This window comes from Protopterus annectens, chromosome 1.part1 (assembly GCF_019279795.1).
Source record: "Protopterus annectens isolate FY-2018-M chromosome 1.part1, PAN1.0, whole genome shotgun sequence".
Classification (NCBI taxonomy): Eukaryota; Metazoa; Chordata; order Ceratodontiformes; family Protopteridae; genus Protopterus; species Protopterus annectens.
In genome coordinates, this window is record NC_056726.1 from 801416394 (window position 1) to 801433411 (window position 17018).

A 17018-nucleotide genomic window follows, 5' to 3' on the forward strand; every position below is an offset into this window, starting at 1 on the left:
GGGGGTTTACAGTGTCAGGGAGTGTGGTGTTGGGTGCAAGTACATTTGAGCGAACTCACTCTTGTGTGTTGACATTATGCTTTTTAAAACCTTGCAGGGGCGTGCACATTTAGACTGCTCGGCAGTCTGACACGCCCCCTGCTTTCTTACTTAGTCCGTGTAAGAGTTACGGTTGAGTCAGCGTGCCCTCATGAATATTCATGGCACGCTGATGTCAAACCGTTCAACTGCAGCCTCCGAGTAAGACTTATTAAGTCTTACACGGAGGATTACTGAATCCAGGGGAGTGATTATACAGTGCTCCTTATTCAACAACAGTAAAACAAATGATAAAAGTAATTTTATAGTAACAAATGATCTGCTTTGTTATTTTGAAACTATGTATTTTCCTGAAACGAAAATAAAAATCTGATCTACAAGCAAGAAGTAAGTTAACTTTTTAATTAACATAAAGTAGAAAATAAGTTAGCACATTAATAGAAATTGGGTAATGTGTGGATTTGGAGTTCACAATGAAGGGACTGACAGTGATAAGTGGACTATAAACTATGTGAGTGGGTGTAACTAGCCTGCCAGCATTTGATAGCAACTGTGATATACACAAAGTAGGAAAGACTGGTGGTGAGATTCAAGACTTATGCCAGTGCCTTAAAGAAAAAGCACTGAAGGGCAGAAAATATTGTGACATATGGCAGGCATTAAGATTGACTAACCATATGCATTTCTAGCAAATCCAGATGATGAGATTTAAAGTGTTAAAAATGTTAAGTCACTTCAGACCAAAAAAAATCATGCTAAATATGTATGTGCATTAATATAATAAATGTATAATGGCAGTATTTGGATTTCTTGTAGATATACAAAGACATTCTGTAGGTGGATTGGACACTCTAAATTGGCCCTAGGCATGAGTGCGTGCGTGTGTGTGTGTCTTCTTTGGAAGGGTGGGTGCCAGGCTGGCAACTCAACACCATAAAACTGCACTTCCAATCATGAGCAGACAGGTAATCCGCTGTGGCAACCCCTAACTGGGAAAAGCCGAAAGAAGAAGAAGTAGATCTACTATATAAATGGAGAGTGAGACCACAGACCACACATGGATACTATAACAGGTTAAGAGCCTGTGCAAAGAACTCTGAAATCTCTGACACAGACAAAAATATTAACACAGACAGGCAGACAAGCAGCTCAAAAAGAATAATAAGAAAAACATTATCAGAGAGAGGACATTAGAGAAAATATTAGCCTTTGAACGGTTACTAGAAAAGTCAGAAGTCCAAGCCAAGAAAATAGAAGTAACAAATACAAAGCCTTACTACACACTTGTGAAAGAAGTCTGTAATAATGAGAGCACTAAAGGTAACAAATGTAATCAAGCAAAAATGTGTGAATGCCACATATCAGAGAAAGCAACTGGTCACTATAAAGGCATTACCAATGTATAAGCCTATGGCCATCAAAGGAAAAATGTGTAAAGTATAAAAAGAAAATGCAATATGTAAGAGTGGCAATAAAAATGATAAGCCATGATACAAACGAGAAACCCATGAAAAAGCCTCAAACAGACATGAGATTAAGCCATACAAACACAAGCTGTCAGAAAAGTAATAGACAAAGAGCAGAGACGCTGAGAAGAAACACATCTCTAGATAATCTATAAGTATGAGCAACAGAAGTGGAAGGACAGCACTAGTATTAAAGATAGTCAACATTGGGTGAGGAATTTGATAGGTTTGGAAGCTTCTGTAAATAATGAAAGAAGTAACATAAAAAGTTAAGCCCACAGCTTAAAACTAAGTGTGGGAATATGTTCATAGAAATTAGCAATGCCTTTTCTCATGGAAGATTTTGAGGTAGAAGCAAAGGTAAATGACCAAGACTGAAAATGAATTCATTGCACCTAGAGCCTGGCCCAAATCTGTCATACTGTCCTATAGCCATGTCCCTAACAATGATATACTTTGATATTAAATAAATATACTGACTATCTGTTAAAGGAATATAATCATTTGTTTGACACTGGAATGATGAAAAACTATCAGGTCAAGGTATATAGAGACCCTAGCGACTCAAGTAGTCCATACACTAAAATAATACATTTTCAGTTTAAAAGGCTGGTAGAAGAGTAGCCAAAAAAATTGAAATATGTCCGATCCTACACATTGGGTCTCATTCATTTAGACCCTGCTAAATAAAAGAAGGTTGGTGAGGTGAGAATGTATTTTGACATAAAGGTAAGCAGTAAATTTGTAGAGAGAGAGAGACATTTTACTCCAGTGGATGATGATCCATTTTTTGGTATTCAGCTTAAGGCCATGTTTCTGGCACCAGTCATTTGTCTGAGTGAGACTGTCTTGGAGAATGTCCACATCAATAGGGGAATTGATGACAGTACCCAGCTTGCACTCATCTGCAAACCTGGTCAGCCATAGCCCAGTATTTTTGGCCTGCACCTCAGAAAACTATATCCCAAATAGCAGAGGCCTCAAGACCGAACCATGGGGTATGCTGCTTGTTACAGATCTACTGCTTGAGGTGGCTTCCCCTGTTTTGAAGACATGGGTTCTATCAGTGAGCCAGTTTACTACTCACCTGGTAACATATGTATTGATGCCTAGTTGACAGAATTTATTTATTATGCCTGAGTGGGGAATAGTGTCAAAGGCTTTGGCCAGGTCAAGGTAAGCAGTGTGCACTGTCTTCCCCTTGTCCATCGCTTTGGTGACTGTCTCAAAGAAGTCAACCAAATTTAGCAGGCATGACCTCCCTTTGACAAAGCCAAACTGTGTGGGCTCAAGTATTTGGAGGCTGCCAATGTCCTTGTTAATGAGGTCCTTGATAATCTGTTCCATGGCCTTGCAGATCAGGCTAGTTAGGCTGATGGTCTGTAATTTCCTGAATTGGTAGACGCTGCACCTTTGTGTAAAAGGTGACAGTGCCTCTCCTCCACTCATCTGGGAAGAAACCAATACTTAGGCTTTTGGTTGAATAGGGTGCCTAATGGTGCTGCAAGTTCCTGCCCACGTTCACATAGGATGCAGGCTGGGATGTTATTGGGTCCATTGGAAGCTGCATTTTTTGCCTTTGAGAGAGCAGTGATGACTTGTTCCCCAGATGTAAGCGGAAGGGGAAACTTTATTCAGCTGCTTATATTTTTCTAATTTGTGTTTCTTCTCACTACTCTGTTACTTCATCTTGCTTTGCTTTTTCCTGCTACTTGCCTGTTTTCTAAAATGCTTCATTCTCAGCTTCCCACGAAATAGCAAGCTGATATGGCCATCTTTTTTTCATTGTTCCACCTTGTTTTTTATGTTAAACAGTTTTTTTGAAAAAAGAATACACCTACAAATGTGTGAACAATGTGGACTGAACAGTACGGCTCTATGATGATGTAACCATTAAGGTTAAATGTTAAAAATGAGTCATTACTGTTTTCTGGCTTTTTAAATTGATAAAGCCTCAGTTAAAACATTCACAAATAACACATCTCCTTTAAAGAGTGTATTTACTTTGCACTGAAAACATTTCACATATTTTATTATACATTTTTATATTTCCATTTTTGCCTAACATTTAAAGTGTCAAGCACATTTTTTCTTATTATTTCTTATGGACAGAAACTTTTTACACTCGATATTTTAATATGAAGCAAGCAGTAAGATTATACACTTCCATATTCTTTTTCTTTTGACTAAATAATATAAAAGGGTGTCAGATATATTTATAAATAAGCACCAATGTATATTTTAGTTTAAAATGATTAAAGTGGGGCTTATATTTAATTTAATGAGATGTACTAATACAAGACTTTTTTTTAATAACAAATGAAGATGCTATTTGTTACATCTCATATATTTAACCATAAAATAGTCTTAATTCCTGAATTTTATTCATAGTGAAAAGCAGTGTATGATAATATTTCATGATCCAATTTTATTTAGCAATTATATGTTTGATCTGAGTTATACTGACTTGATTTTTATGCATAAGACCAATGTTGTGCTGTTTTTCTTTTATGAATATATTGCTCAAATGTTTTTTAGTATGACTTGAGAATTAATTTTCTCATTATTACTTAATTACTATTTCCTTTCTTTAATATTACAATATTACAAGATGCTTTACTTTTGAAGTCTGTGAGGGTGCTTAAAAGAATACATCATGTAAGTTTCTTATTCATTTATCTTTATAATCAAAATATTTTTTCTTTTTATCTTTTATTTATTATATATCTGATTGTTTTTAATAAGTTTATTTAAACATTCATAACAAAAGTTGTAATATAAATCTTATATAAGTACATTTCATTGCTGTTGTTAAATATAAACATAATAATTTTACTTTTTCTTTCTTTAATAATACAGTTAAAATCCATGACAACATTTTATGTAGTAATTTTACCAGTTTTGAGAATAGCTTTTAATTCTCATAATTTTTCTTCATTATAACTTTTCTTAAGATCTAAAGTTTATGCTTGTGTGTTATAAATATAATTCAAACATTAATACAAACTAGAGTACTATTTTCTGTACAGAGTTAATATTTTAGAGAGCATGAAGAGTAGGTTTCATGACTAAGTTAGAAGGTACACTTGAATTGTAACTCTCTTCAAGTGTGGGGTTTTATACCTCAGGACGGGTCTAGTTTGTTTTTCAGTTTTGCACTTAATGATTTTTTACCTTAATGTGTGCTTATGGGTGTCTAAGATTGTTATTTATAGTATATTAGACAATAGATGTAATCTTTTCTCTTCTTTACGATATTCCTTATTTCTTTTCTGAAAATAATAGTAGGTATATATATATATATATATATATATATATATATATATATATATATATATATATATATATATGTCTAACTACACTGCTAAAGACAATATATGTAAAAAATGTATCTCCATTAATGTTAGTGGTTTAAATAACAGTAGTTAAAGGTGGAAGTCTAAATATAAAAAATTATTCAACACTCAAATTGATTTCCTTCAAGTAATGCATTTATTACGAGAAAATATAAACAGATGTAACTCCAACAACTATTATGTTTCAGTAAGTTCTCATCATAAAGAAAAAAGAGGGGTAGCAATTCACTGGAGAAATTCTGCTTTAATGCCCAAGATTATAAACACTTACCATGTTAATTCTGTTTATTATCTTTGAATATAAATAGAAAGCTTTACCCATTAAGTAATTTATATCACATTCCTGGCATGGGGGTTAATGTGATCAGACATAATTTTGAAGATATTGTGCAGTATTCTAAGGGGAGTATAACACATGCAGATATTTCACTTGTATTTTATTTGATGACTCTAATGCAGATAATACGCATTGGAAACCAGCCACATCAAAATCATTATCAGACTGTATTAAATTTTTTAATATTAAAAATCTAAATGATTTTGCTGACCCCAACTCACTATTTTTTGCACATTACTCACATTGTCATGGTACACAATCAAGAATAGACAGGGTATATATTTCAAGAAACATTTATTCAAAACTTGATAGAGTTAAGGTAGTTGCATGCCCCTTATCTGACTATAATGCAATTACATTTGACTTGGTAAAGAATCCTAAACAAAGTGTAAGCATTACTAGAATTCCAGTTTATATAACAAATTTAAAAGATTTTAAGGAATTTTATACTAAGGAAATTCAAATGTTTTTAAATATAAATCTTACTGATGAACTCTCAGAAATATTTTTGTGGGATTCTTTGAAGTCTTATTTATGTGGTAAAGTCTTTGCCTGGTTTATAAATAAGAAAAACAGTGAAATAAGCAACTAGATGAGTTACAAATGAAATTGGATAATCTAAAACTTAATATACAAAAAGGAAACAGTAATTTGCAAAAGGAAGAATATGAGATAAAAATATTTGCAAATACTGAACCATAAAACTATGATTAACTTAGAAAAAATAAATTAATTTCTTATTCCATGATCCCCATAAATCAAAGATGAATAACAAATAGAACAAAGAAGGTAATAAATTCTAATCAGATTAAAGAAATATGTATTGCTGGCATTTTAGAATCATTTAAAACATACATTGCTTTAATTAATTCCAACAATACCGATATTCAACCACAAAGCATAATAAAATCATTGTTTAAAAAATTCATCAAGAATAAACAGAAGAATATATAAAGTTAATTGATAAACCAGTTACAATATCTGATATTAAATCACAAATTAATAAATGAAAAGTAAACAAGGCTCTTGGAATTGACAATATTATACAGAAATGTATAAATTATTACTTAGAGAAGCTTTAAATTTACTGTTAATGGTATATACGTTAGTTAAAGAAAATAATATCCTTCCTTCTTGGAAATTTACTTTAATACATCCAATTTTAAAATAAGATAAAGATCCAAAAAATGTTCTTTATATAGATCAATGTCTGTTTTAAACATTGATTATAAATTGTTTATGGCCATATATGCTAGTAGAATTAAACATTTGATTCCTATATTAATTGATGAAGACCAAACTGGATTTATAAAAATTAGAAACACAAATGATAACATTAAAAGAATTATTACATTAATTGATTATATTAGTTTCAAAGAAGATAAAATGACTACAGTAAGTTTAGATATAAATAGTGTTTTCGATTCAGTTTGCTGGGATTACCTGTTTCAGGCATTGAAAGAATATGGATTTTCACATAAGTTTACTCAAGTGATAAAACACCTATATGAAAATTCTTTTTATCTTATATTAAGATTGTGCCATGTACATCTAGTTCTATTAAAATTACTAAGGGTATGAAACAGGGTTGCCCTTTATCTCCTTTATTTGCTTTAGTCATTGAGCCATTTGCTAATTGTATTAAAATAAGCTCAAACATTAAAGGCATTCATTTCACAGATACCTTATTTTCAAAGATACAACTATTTTCTGATATTTTATTGACATTGAATGATCATGATAACTCATTACAAACATTATCTGATGTTATAGATTCTTTCCAGGGAATTTCTGGACTTAAATTTAATGAAAATAAAGCTAAGATACTACTTATAAATTCTAATAAGAATGACATAAACAGTTTGCTAAATATATAGTTACAGATAACATTAATTATTTAGGGATCGCCTTAACTAATGAGGTAGATGAAATCTTAAATGTTAATTTTAATAATATCCTAAACAAAATTAAGCATCTCATTGAGAATCGGAATAAATTATTATTATTTTTTTACAACAGAGGACAGATATTTCTTAAACAAATGATTATTTCCCCCCAAATATTATATTATATTCAAGTTATCTCACTACCTCCCCCCAAACTTTATATATGCCAGTTTAATAATTTAATGCTAAATTGTTGTGGTACCACAAAAAAAAAAAAAAAAGAATTTCATTAGATAACCATTTAAAAGATTGGGAAGCAGGAGGAATTAATCTTCCAGACTTTGATATGTATGTTTTATCATCTATTTTCAAAACATTATCTCTGTGGTTAAATTCTTCATATTCGGCAAGATGAAAACAAATTCAAGAACACATTTGGTTACAATCAAATATCTTATCAGTGTCTCAATACACAAATATTCTGCCTAATAGTCTATATTGGATTGTGAGAGATTATATTCTAGGTAACAGAAATAAACGTATTCTTTCTAAACTTATTTGTAATACAGTGTCCTGTTTTAAAACCTTTTTAAATAAAAACCGTGATATTAAAAACTGGTCTTTTCTACTGTTCCCAATTGCATATACACCAAATAATTAGGCACTTTTAATATTAACAATATGAATATTCGAAGATGGGAAAACTTATTTTTTGGCACCAATTGATGGACTCTGGAAAGCTTCTTAAAGGACAACAAAGTAATTATCTTATTAAATGCTTGACTTCTCTGTCTTTTTTCTACCTGTTTACTGCCCCTGCTATGAATAAACAAAAATACAGCATTTAAAATATTTTAAATTGACCATTTCTCTGCACTAGAACAATACCTTACTGTACTGTGGTGGTTTCCCTTTCAAAAAAATGTTTGTCCCGCCCTTGCTGCAGTCTCCAATTCTCTGATGTCATCAAGGCCACTGAATACAGGTAATTTTCTGGCCATTTCCCTCCCCAAATTGACATCATCACTACCGTCCTAAAAACCCACCCATTCTGTGATGTCACAGCTCCCTGATGCTTCCCCTACCCATACAGAAAGTAAAGGCTAGAACAAAGAAACAGTACACGAGTCCTGCTTTAAGCTGTCGGTCACAGTTGGTAACAGCTCAAATTCCCCTTAGCACTTTGACAGCTAGGGAAGGTAGGTGTGAAGGGGGATGGGAGATAAGTCAAACTAGTACAAATCAGATTTCACAAAAGACTGCAGTTTAGCCATTCTAAAAAGAAGCAGCAGTAAAAAGCACTTAAAAAGTCTGTTCTATGGCATTTGCACTGCTTGTGTTTTAAGTACTCACTGTGAATGGCATGAAATGTTGCTTAAAACAAACTGACTGAAAGACATCAGTGTATGCATGTAAAATCAGTGCAGTGACAGGAGCTTTAGGAAGAAAGAAGACTGTTTGATGTATTTTTACAGACGAGCACTGCATTGTGGGATACCTAGAGGCAGACTAAACAATCAGAATTATTTCAAGATGCCAGACCCCATGTAGTCAGACTGACAAATTACATATAAAATATTTAAGAACCTGTAAATAGTCCCAGAGTGGTGTTAAAATGTAGGAAACACCAAACCATGATGAAATAAACATGTTTTTGAGTCTGTGGGTGTGGTTCTCCTTTCTCCTTTAATATGAAATAACTTATCAAACATTTAATCTAGATAATGAACTGTGGTTGGTACCACAAGAAATAAGGCAGCATTTTTTAACTAAAACTGACTTAATGTACCCAATAACCAGACAAAACATTCCTAAACTTATAGAATTTTTGATTATTGAGTTATCAGTTCAAGGGAAAGGCTACTTTTCTAAAATATATAAATTAAGAATGCAAAATCTTATTTTAAATAAAGTTATTGGAATTGTTATAAAACTATTAATAATCACCCTTATACAGAGGATGACAAAAACAACTCATCTTAATTTCTTCAGTGTGAACTTCCTTGTCTCTACAATGGAAATTATTTTCATGGAAATATATTTATTGAATCTGTTTTGCACCACATAAAATGGAACTAATGTTTAGTCATGAAATAAGATGTTGGAGATGCAAGCTAAAAGTAATAACTAACTGGCAACACATGTTTTATGAATGTAATTTACTTAGATCCTTTTGGAGAAAAAATGTATCTTTTTTGCAAACTATTTTTAATGATAATTTTCAGTTGATGAAATCACTGATTTTGTTTGATGTCCATATTCCTAAATGTGTTCCTAAATTTAAATATTCATTAGTTTGCATCTTATTAACCATTGCTCATAAAACTATTACTACAAACTGGAAGAGTGAGATTGCTCATACAATTATAGAATTCAAGAACATCACCCTTAATACTTCTCTAATGGAAATAGCTACAGTAAAGACAAGAACTGAAAGAATCACTTGCTATTATAATGCTTGGATGAAAGTCGTGGAGATACTTGAAAAATTGACTGTAATATTGTTTGATTCAGATTTTTAATTTGTAAAATATAAAACATTTTATTTTTGGACACCCTTGTAAATAGTTTTGCTGTTTTTAGGTTTGATATGTTCTGTTTTTTCTGAATGATTGTTTAAATTAACATGTATGAATCTATTTCTATTTAATATTATGTAATATGTTTTTTTAAACTTTCAATAGAAATGTTTTGAGTAAGGAAAAAATCTAGAGACAGCCTATAACAAAATTGCAAATATTGCTACAAATAATCCTCAAAAAAAAAAACACCATTGCATAGCACTAAAAAGCCGTGTCTGGCTAGAACTTAAAAATCACCTCAACTGCCATCAGCTTATTACAACCCATAAACTGATAAACTCCCCAGAAAAATGCTCAACTCTAAAAGAAATACTACAACCCTATACCACTAAATGAGTCTAAAGATCCAACAACAAAGCTATTCTATCCATCACAAAATCAAATAACAGCACAGGAGACTATATTCTAACCAGGAAGCAAAAATATGGGAACAAATCCCCCTGAAATAAGGCAGGTAGACACTGCATGGCTTCAAAATCTCAGTAAAGAAACACCTGCTAAATAACTGGTTGTGCTCACGCACTTCCCTACCCTCCATCCCTGTAGTCAACCTAAACTCCGCCATCAAGATTATACTCCCTTTACATAACCTTTCTGTATGCAAATAACTATAAAACAACTGTTTTAAATCAATTAAGAACTTTCAATTATTTTATTACAGAACTTCATCAAAACACCAACACACCACTCCATTTAAATATATTCATATATCATATCAATTAATCAGTTATCCAATCACCAAAAGTATTTAAAAACATCAGTCACCTTTTATCTTAAGGGTAATGGTAAGTTAAATTGTAATGCTGAGGAGATGATCTGTTTAGCCCAGTGCTTGACATGCATACCTCTCAACCTGCAGATGAAAGAAACAGGGATGGTGAATGTTAAAATCAGGAACAATCGTGGATACTTAACATAAAATTTGCATATTCATATATATATATATATATATATATATATATATATATATATATATACACACACACACACACACACACACACACACACACACACACATTAATCCGCATGCCAACATACGTAAAATTGTACAAAGACTATCATTTTAGAGATTTTGTTTTATTAAAACACACACATACACACAATATTTATCTCATATGTCGCCTCACAGCAAGACATTGTCGCATTCGATTCTCAGCTAGAGCGTGTTCTATGTGGAGGTATGCGTGAATGGGCGTGCCTTCGTTGAAGGTTGTGCATCAGGGCTGGTAACTTGGCACGTAAAAATCCACTACCAAACATTAGCGGACCGGAGTTCCGCTGTGGCGACCCCTAACTGGGATAAGCCGAAAGACACAACAACAACTCACACATACAAACATGCATATAACAGTCAAGAATGAGGAGACGGCTGGAAGGAATAATACTGAAAGGACAGCGTAATCAAGCAATCAGTGCCTCTAAATGAACAATTTCCTAGAAACAAAACTGTAAATAAAAAGCAGTATCAGTTTACGAGTCATATATATATATATATATATATATATATATATATATATATATATATATATATATATATACACACACACACACACACACACACACACACACACACACACACACACACACACACACACACACACACACACACATATATATACATGGACTCTTATCACTTTACTGAAAGATCATTTCACTGACACCCATTTCACTGAGACCAAATCACCTAAAGTTCATTTCACCTCAAACTCATTTCACTGACAAGTAGTACTCTTAAGGCAAGTCAAAGGTATATGTCCTTTTCCCCACTGTAGTGTGATCCTGATGTTAGTATGTATAGTTAGGAGGGGTGTGGGGGACACCCCCCCCCACATTTGGGGTGTGTGGGGCATGTTGCCTCCACCTAGTTGGGTTTTACCAAATAATGTAAAACAAAACCAGACAGAAAACCAAATTAAGTGGTGGGCTACTCCCCCCACACCACTTGCCTTAGAGTACTACTTGTCAATGAAATGAGTTTTAGGTGAAATGAATTTTTAGTGAAATGAACTTTTGGTGATTTGGTCTCAGTGAAATGGGTGTCAGTGAAATGGTCTTTCAGTGAAGTGATATGAATTCATAGATACACACACATATATATATATATATATATATATATATATATATATATATATATATATGGGTCTACTTTAGATCACTGAAATCCCATTTCACTGAAATTCATTTCCCGAGAACAAATCACCTAATTTTTAAAATACTGCAAATTCATTTGACTGAATCTCATTTCACTGAATTGTAAGCTAGCGAACTGATGTGGGTTTCTGTTTGCCTTTAACTTGTTTGTGATAGAAAGAATTTCTGTAACTTACAGTGCTGAGTGTCAGAATACTGATAGTAATGTAGAAAGTGGTTTTGTAGTGTTTTTAAATGTGAGTATGCATCTTTACATTTGTATGGAAAGTATCTAAAGTAATATAGCTGATGTGTGCATTCCCAGTAGTTGTGGCAGCGTGTAGAGCACTGTGAGGCAAGTAAAAGGTATATGCCCTTTTCCCCACTGTAGTGCGATCCTAGAGTTAGTATATATAGTTAGGGGGGTGGTGGGATGGGCATAGCCCCCCACTTAGTTTGGTTTTATATTGTCTGGTTTCTGTTAAGAGGATAAGTAAGTATTTTTTAAGTTGTGGAAAGAGGTAGTCAAGTGTTGTGTGTGTTTTTCTATGGTTTCCCATTTTGTCTTTTGAAATTTAGCATTGTAAGCTGTCTGTGAAATGAGATTCAGTCAAATGAGTTGTCAGCATTGTGAAATTTAGGTGATTTGGTCTCAGTGAAATGTAAGTCAGTGAAATGGGATTTCAGTGATCTAAAGTAGACCCATATATATATATATATATATATATATATATATATATATATATATATATGTGTGTGTGTGTGTGTGTGTATATATATATATATATATATATATATATATAGAGAGAGAGAGAGAGAGAGAGAAAGAGAGATAGAGCAAACACATTAAAGTAATACAGTACGACTCTACAAGCAGTATACAGCAAGCACCTTTACAAAAAAGAAATGAAAAAAGAAAGAAATCACTCATAAACTGCAGCTAACGATCCCCATCTTCCTCAGCAAGATTTGCAAGTACTTACTGCTTTAAAAAGTCCCTTCTATATGTGACTGCTGCCTGTCTTCTTGATCATAAACAAAACCAGTCCACAGCACCAGGCAAAAGTGAAACCAAAAATGGAAAAGAAATTCTTACAGTTGACAGAAAAGCCTCAGACCTCCTTTGAACAAATATCTCATTTATCTGGTACAAGAATGAAGAGGAAAGGCAAACCAGTGATAACAAATCCTGCTGCTCATGGTCTAAGTTCCACTTTCCTCCACTATGGCAGGCAGACAGGCACTCTTATAGATAACCTAGTGTCCATACACCATGCACAGACTGACCCAACCCTTCTGTCAATTCAGGGCTCTGAAGGCTGGAACAGGCACTCAGTGCTCCACTGAAGAAACAGACCATCTCAATTGCCTCTCTCCAAGCAGTTAAGAGACGAACAGACCATTATTCTTCATGCACTGGTTAATATGCTGTCTAACTGGACCTAACAGAAGACAACAAACTTCTCAGGTCCAATATTGTATATTAACCAAGCTAAATCTCAGTCACAGACTCACAGAACTGGAAGCCAGCCAAGTAGCATGCTAATTAGGTATGGTAACAAGACACTCATTGATTGAATTGTCAGCAGCCAAAAGCAGAGGTCTCCTTACCATGGAATTTGAAAAATATGTGAGTTTATCTATGTAAATCGGGTGATTGGGCACAAGGCTGTATTTGATTGAAAAGCAGGTGCACCTGGGCAGTTTGGGACATTTGAGAGCTATGTCGACATGTGATGCATTCTTTTTAGTAAAAACTGAAAGGGCTTTAAAACAAAGGATATACGAACATGTGTATGCCATTAAGTAAAAAGAAATTAGAAATGCCTTCATAAGCATAATGTTGATTGTATGGGTTGTAATTTTTTTTTTGTATATTGGAAAGGGTTCCACAGGATATTAGAGGTGGGGATTGGGAAGCAGTACTAGAAAAAAGGGAGCTTATATGGCAGCTTAAGTTGAATGCCACCCATTTCCTTGGCATTAATAATACATTTTCGATTAATAGTGCCTTACAAATGAGAGTGGGAAAGTTGTGACTATATTAATGTAACTAGGTAGGCTATTTAACAGTTATAGACTGAGCCCTGTAGAGTACTGCCTTAGCGCCCTTTTATTAACTTTATTTAAATTTGATCTTATTTAAGCTGAATTAAAGTTAAAATTTAGGAGTAGGGATTTGATGTACATATCATATGTTCATGTATTACGTTATATATGTATTGATTTTTACTGAATATTGGTTGTTTTTTAAAAATGTATATTTTTAAATCTTTGATATTTAAACACATTTGGTGATTGGATAATTGATTAATTGACATGATATATGAATATATTTAAATGGAGTGGTGTGTAGGTATTTATGTTCTGATGAAGTTCTGTAATAAAATGAATTAACGTGCTTAATTAATTTAAAACATTTATTTTATGTTTGTTTCCTGCCATGACCAAACTGCATTTTTTAGTTTCTTATTATTACTTTTACACTGTTGAGATTAGTTTTTTTTTTGTATCTAACCTTTCTGTAAGCTATTCCTCTGTATGATGATCTTCCGCATGCAACTTTATATCTCTCTATCTCTAAGAAATCTCAGTGTATATTCTCCCACAACTGTCATTTACACTATTCTTCTGTATACTGTCACTCCATCCTGTACCTGTTTCTCTCCTACAAAATTTCAGTTTCCCAGGTAAGTACCACTACCACTGTTTTCTTTAATACAGATCTATGCAAGCTAACTACCTCAGTCTTTCTAATGTTTCATAGAATTACTTGTCCTCTTAAATTCTACCTCCTGCTAAATACCTTGTTGCCTTTGCTGTCCTTCTCGGTACTTCCTTCTGATAAGCACATTATATAATGCATCCATTGTTTATCTGTCTAATTTCTGTATAACCAACTGCCTCATGAAAAATGTATTTCCTTATATAATGTATTCAAGATGTATTAATATAATTGTATTTTCATGTAAACTTAATATATTGTACAAAATGTCATTGTTTTTTCCCTTAAATGTACTTGCCTAGTGTGTGGAGCCTTTCTCCCCAGGCTTCTGCTGAAAATAAGATATACCCAAGTCAGAAAGAGAAATAAGTAAATAAATAATATAAATACATAATAAATATTACTGAACTTGATTTGTGATTGTCTCATCAGGACAGTTGTACTGTTGTCTCATTTTCCAAAGCTAACCTGTCATATCAGCTTTTAGTATCCCTTGTATCTGTATAAAAAAAAACATAAAAAAACAAAGAAATTAGAGGTCTTAAAACTTCATTGATGAGCTCAGTCACAATAATTTCCAAAAATCGTGAAACCTGGGTAGTGTTCCAAAGCAACAAGTTTTTATTTGTCAAAGACAAGCGATCCTCTGTAACAAAAAATCAGAAATATGTTAACAATGTCAAACATATCAGCTTTTATATACTTAAAAGTAGGTGTGAAAATATATATATTGTTTAATTTTAAACCATCTTGTTTAAAATTTAAAGTTTTTCCCATACTTGTTATACATTTAATTTTCTTGGAAGCTGCTCATTGCTAAACATGGACCCACCTAAGACAGTCACGCTATCTGCAGATAAATAACCTCTGGCAGTTGTAGTGTTTGAATGTGAATTATTATACAGTCAGGGTGATTGTGTCAGTTAGTTCTTCCTGTCATGACCTGGTGGAGGGGAAGATTTTCATCCAGTACTGTCTGGTTGGGCAGTTCCTAAATGATGGAATTTATTTTTCCTCACCTTTAGAGAACTCCTTTATGTATGTAGAATATGAACTTCGTAATTGATAAGCTTGTCTGTCCCCATTTGAACTGGCTGGTCCTTGCGGTTTTGAAGTTTGTTTCTGGAAAAACACTTTTCCTTTTGGCCATGACATCCATTCACAGGATCTTGAAGCTGCTAGTCCTCATGTGTAGGGGATCCTTATCTGGTCTTTTAGGGGTTCTGATATCCCTTAGGACTTAACTTATTCCCAAAAGTGGTCTCTGTGGCCTAATCATTCATTGCCATGTTATTTATTTATTTATTTTGCCAGGGCAGAAACCTCTTGGCCTCTAAAATTCTTATCATGGAAGACCCTCTTCGCCTCTAAAATTCTTATCATGGAAGACCCTCTTCCTGATTGCAGTTACATCAGCTAGGTGGGTTTCCGAGTTACAGGCACTTTCCATCTGCCCACCTTATATGATTTTTCACAAGGATAGAGTATCTTAGAACAAACCCTTCCTTTTTACCAAAAGTCTGTTCAGAGTATAATTTGAATCAGTCAATTGAACTCCCTGTATTCTTTCCAAATTATGGCAACAAGGCAGAGTATAAGCTACATCAACTGGATGTCCACAGGCAGTTACAATTTTATCTTCAAAGAACCAAGGACATCAGGAAATCAAATCAGCTGTTTGTATCCTTCTCACAGAGTAAGCAAGCCTCACCAGTTTCCAAAGTGACTTTGTCAAAATGGCTGTCCAGTACTGTTACTTATGCTTATGAGTCCCGGAATGTGTCTGTCCCGGGAAAGGTAAGGGGACACTCTACTAGGTCCTTGGCTACCTCCATAGCTTTTCAAGCCAAGCTTCCATTAGATACTTTTTGTGCGGCAGCAACATGGGTTACTCCCCATACTTTCATTAATCATTACAAAGTGGACATGGCCTCTCGGAACAGGGCATCTTTTGGTTCCATGGTTCTGAAGTCTCTTTTCCAGTGAGCCACCCAGGATTTAGGTGCTGGGGACGCTGTCCCAACCAGAAATAAGGAAGGCGAGATGGACAATGTAACAAAGAAGTTATGTTCTTACCATAACATTCCATGTTTGTTGTCTTTTATCTCGCCTTCCTTCTTGCGTCCCTCCCTCCTTTCCCCATCCTGGATGATTGAGAGGAATTGCCTTTTTTTTGGCTGATTTGGCTAAGTTTCCTTTGCTTTTCAGCTGTTGGTATAGTCCTTGTCACCATTGTTATGTTTTTTTCAGAACAAGGAAGCAGTATTGTTTGGTTACCTCCTTTATTTGGTAATTTATAGTTCTCCTATCTAATGGTTAGTTGTCACAAATGAGATCTGGGTAGCTACAGCTAAGCATGCTGGGATAAGGGGCTAGCCTTGAGCCAGTAAAGACTCTTTGAGCTTTAGAAGTGGCCAAGTCAGAACCGAGATCAGCTCCAAACCCAACCAGAAAGAAGGAAGGCGAGATAAAGGACAACAAACATGGAACATTATGG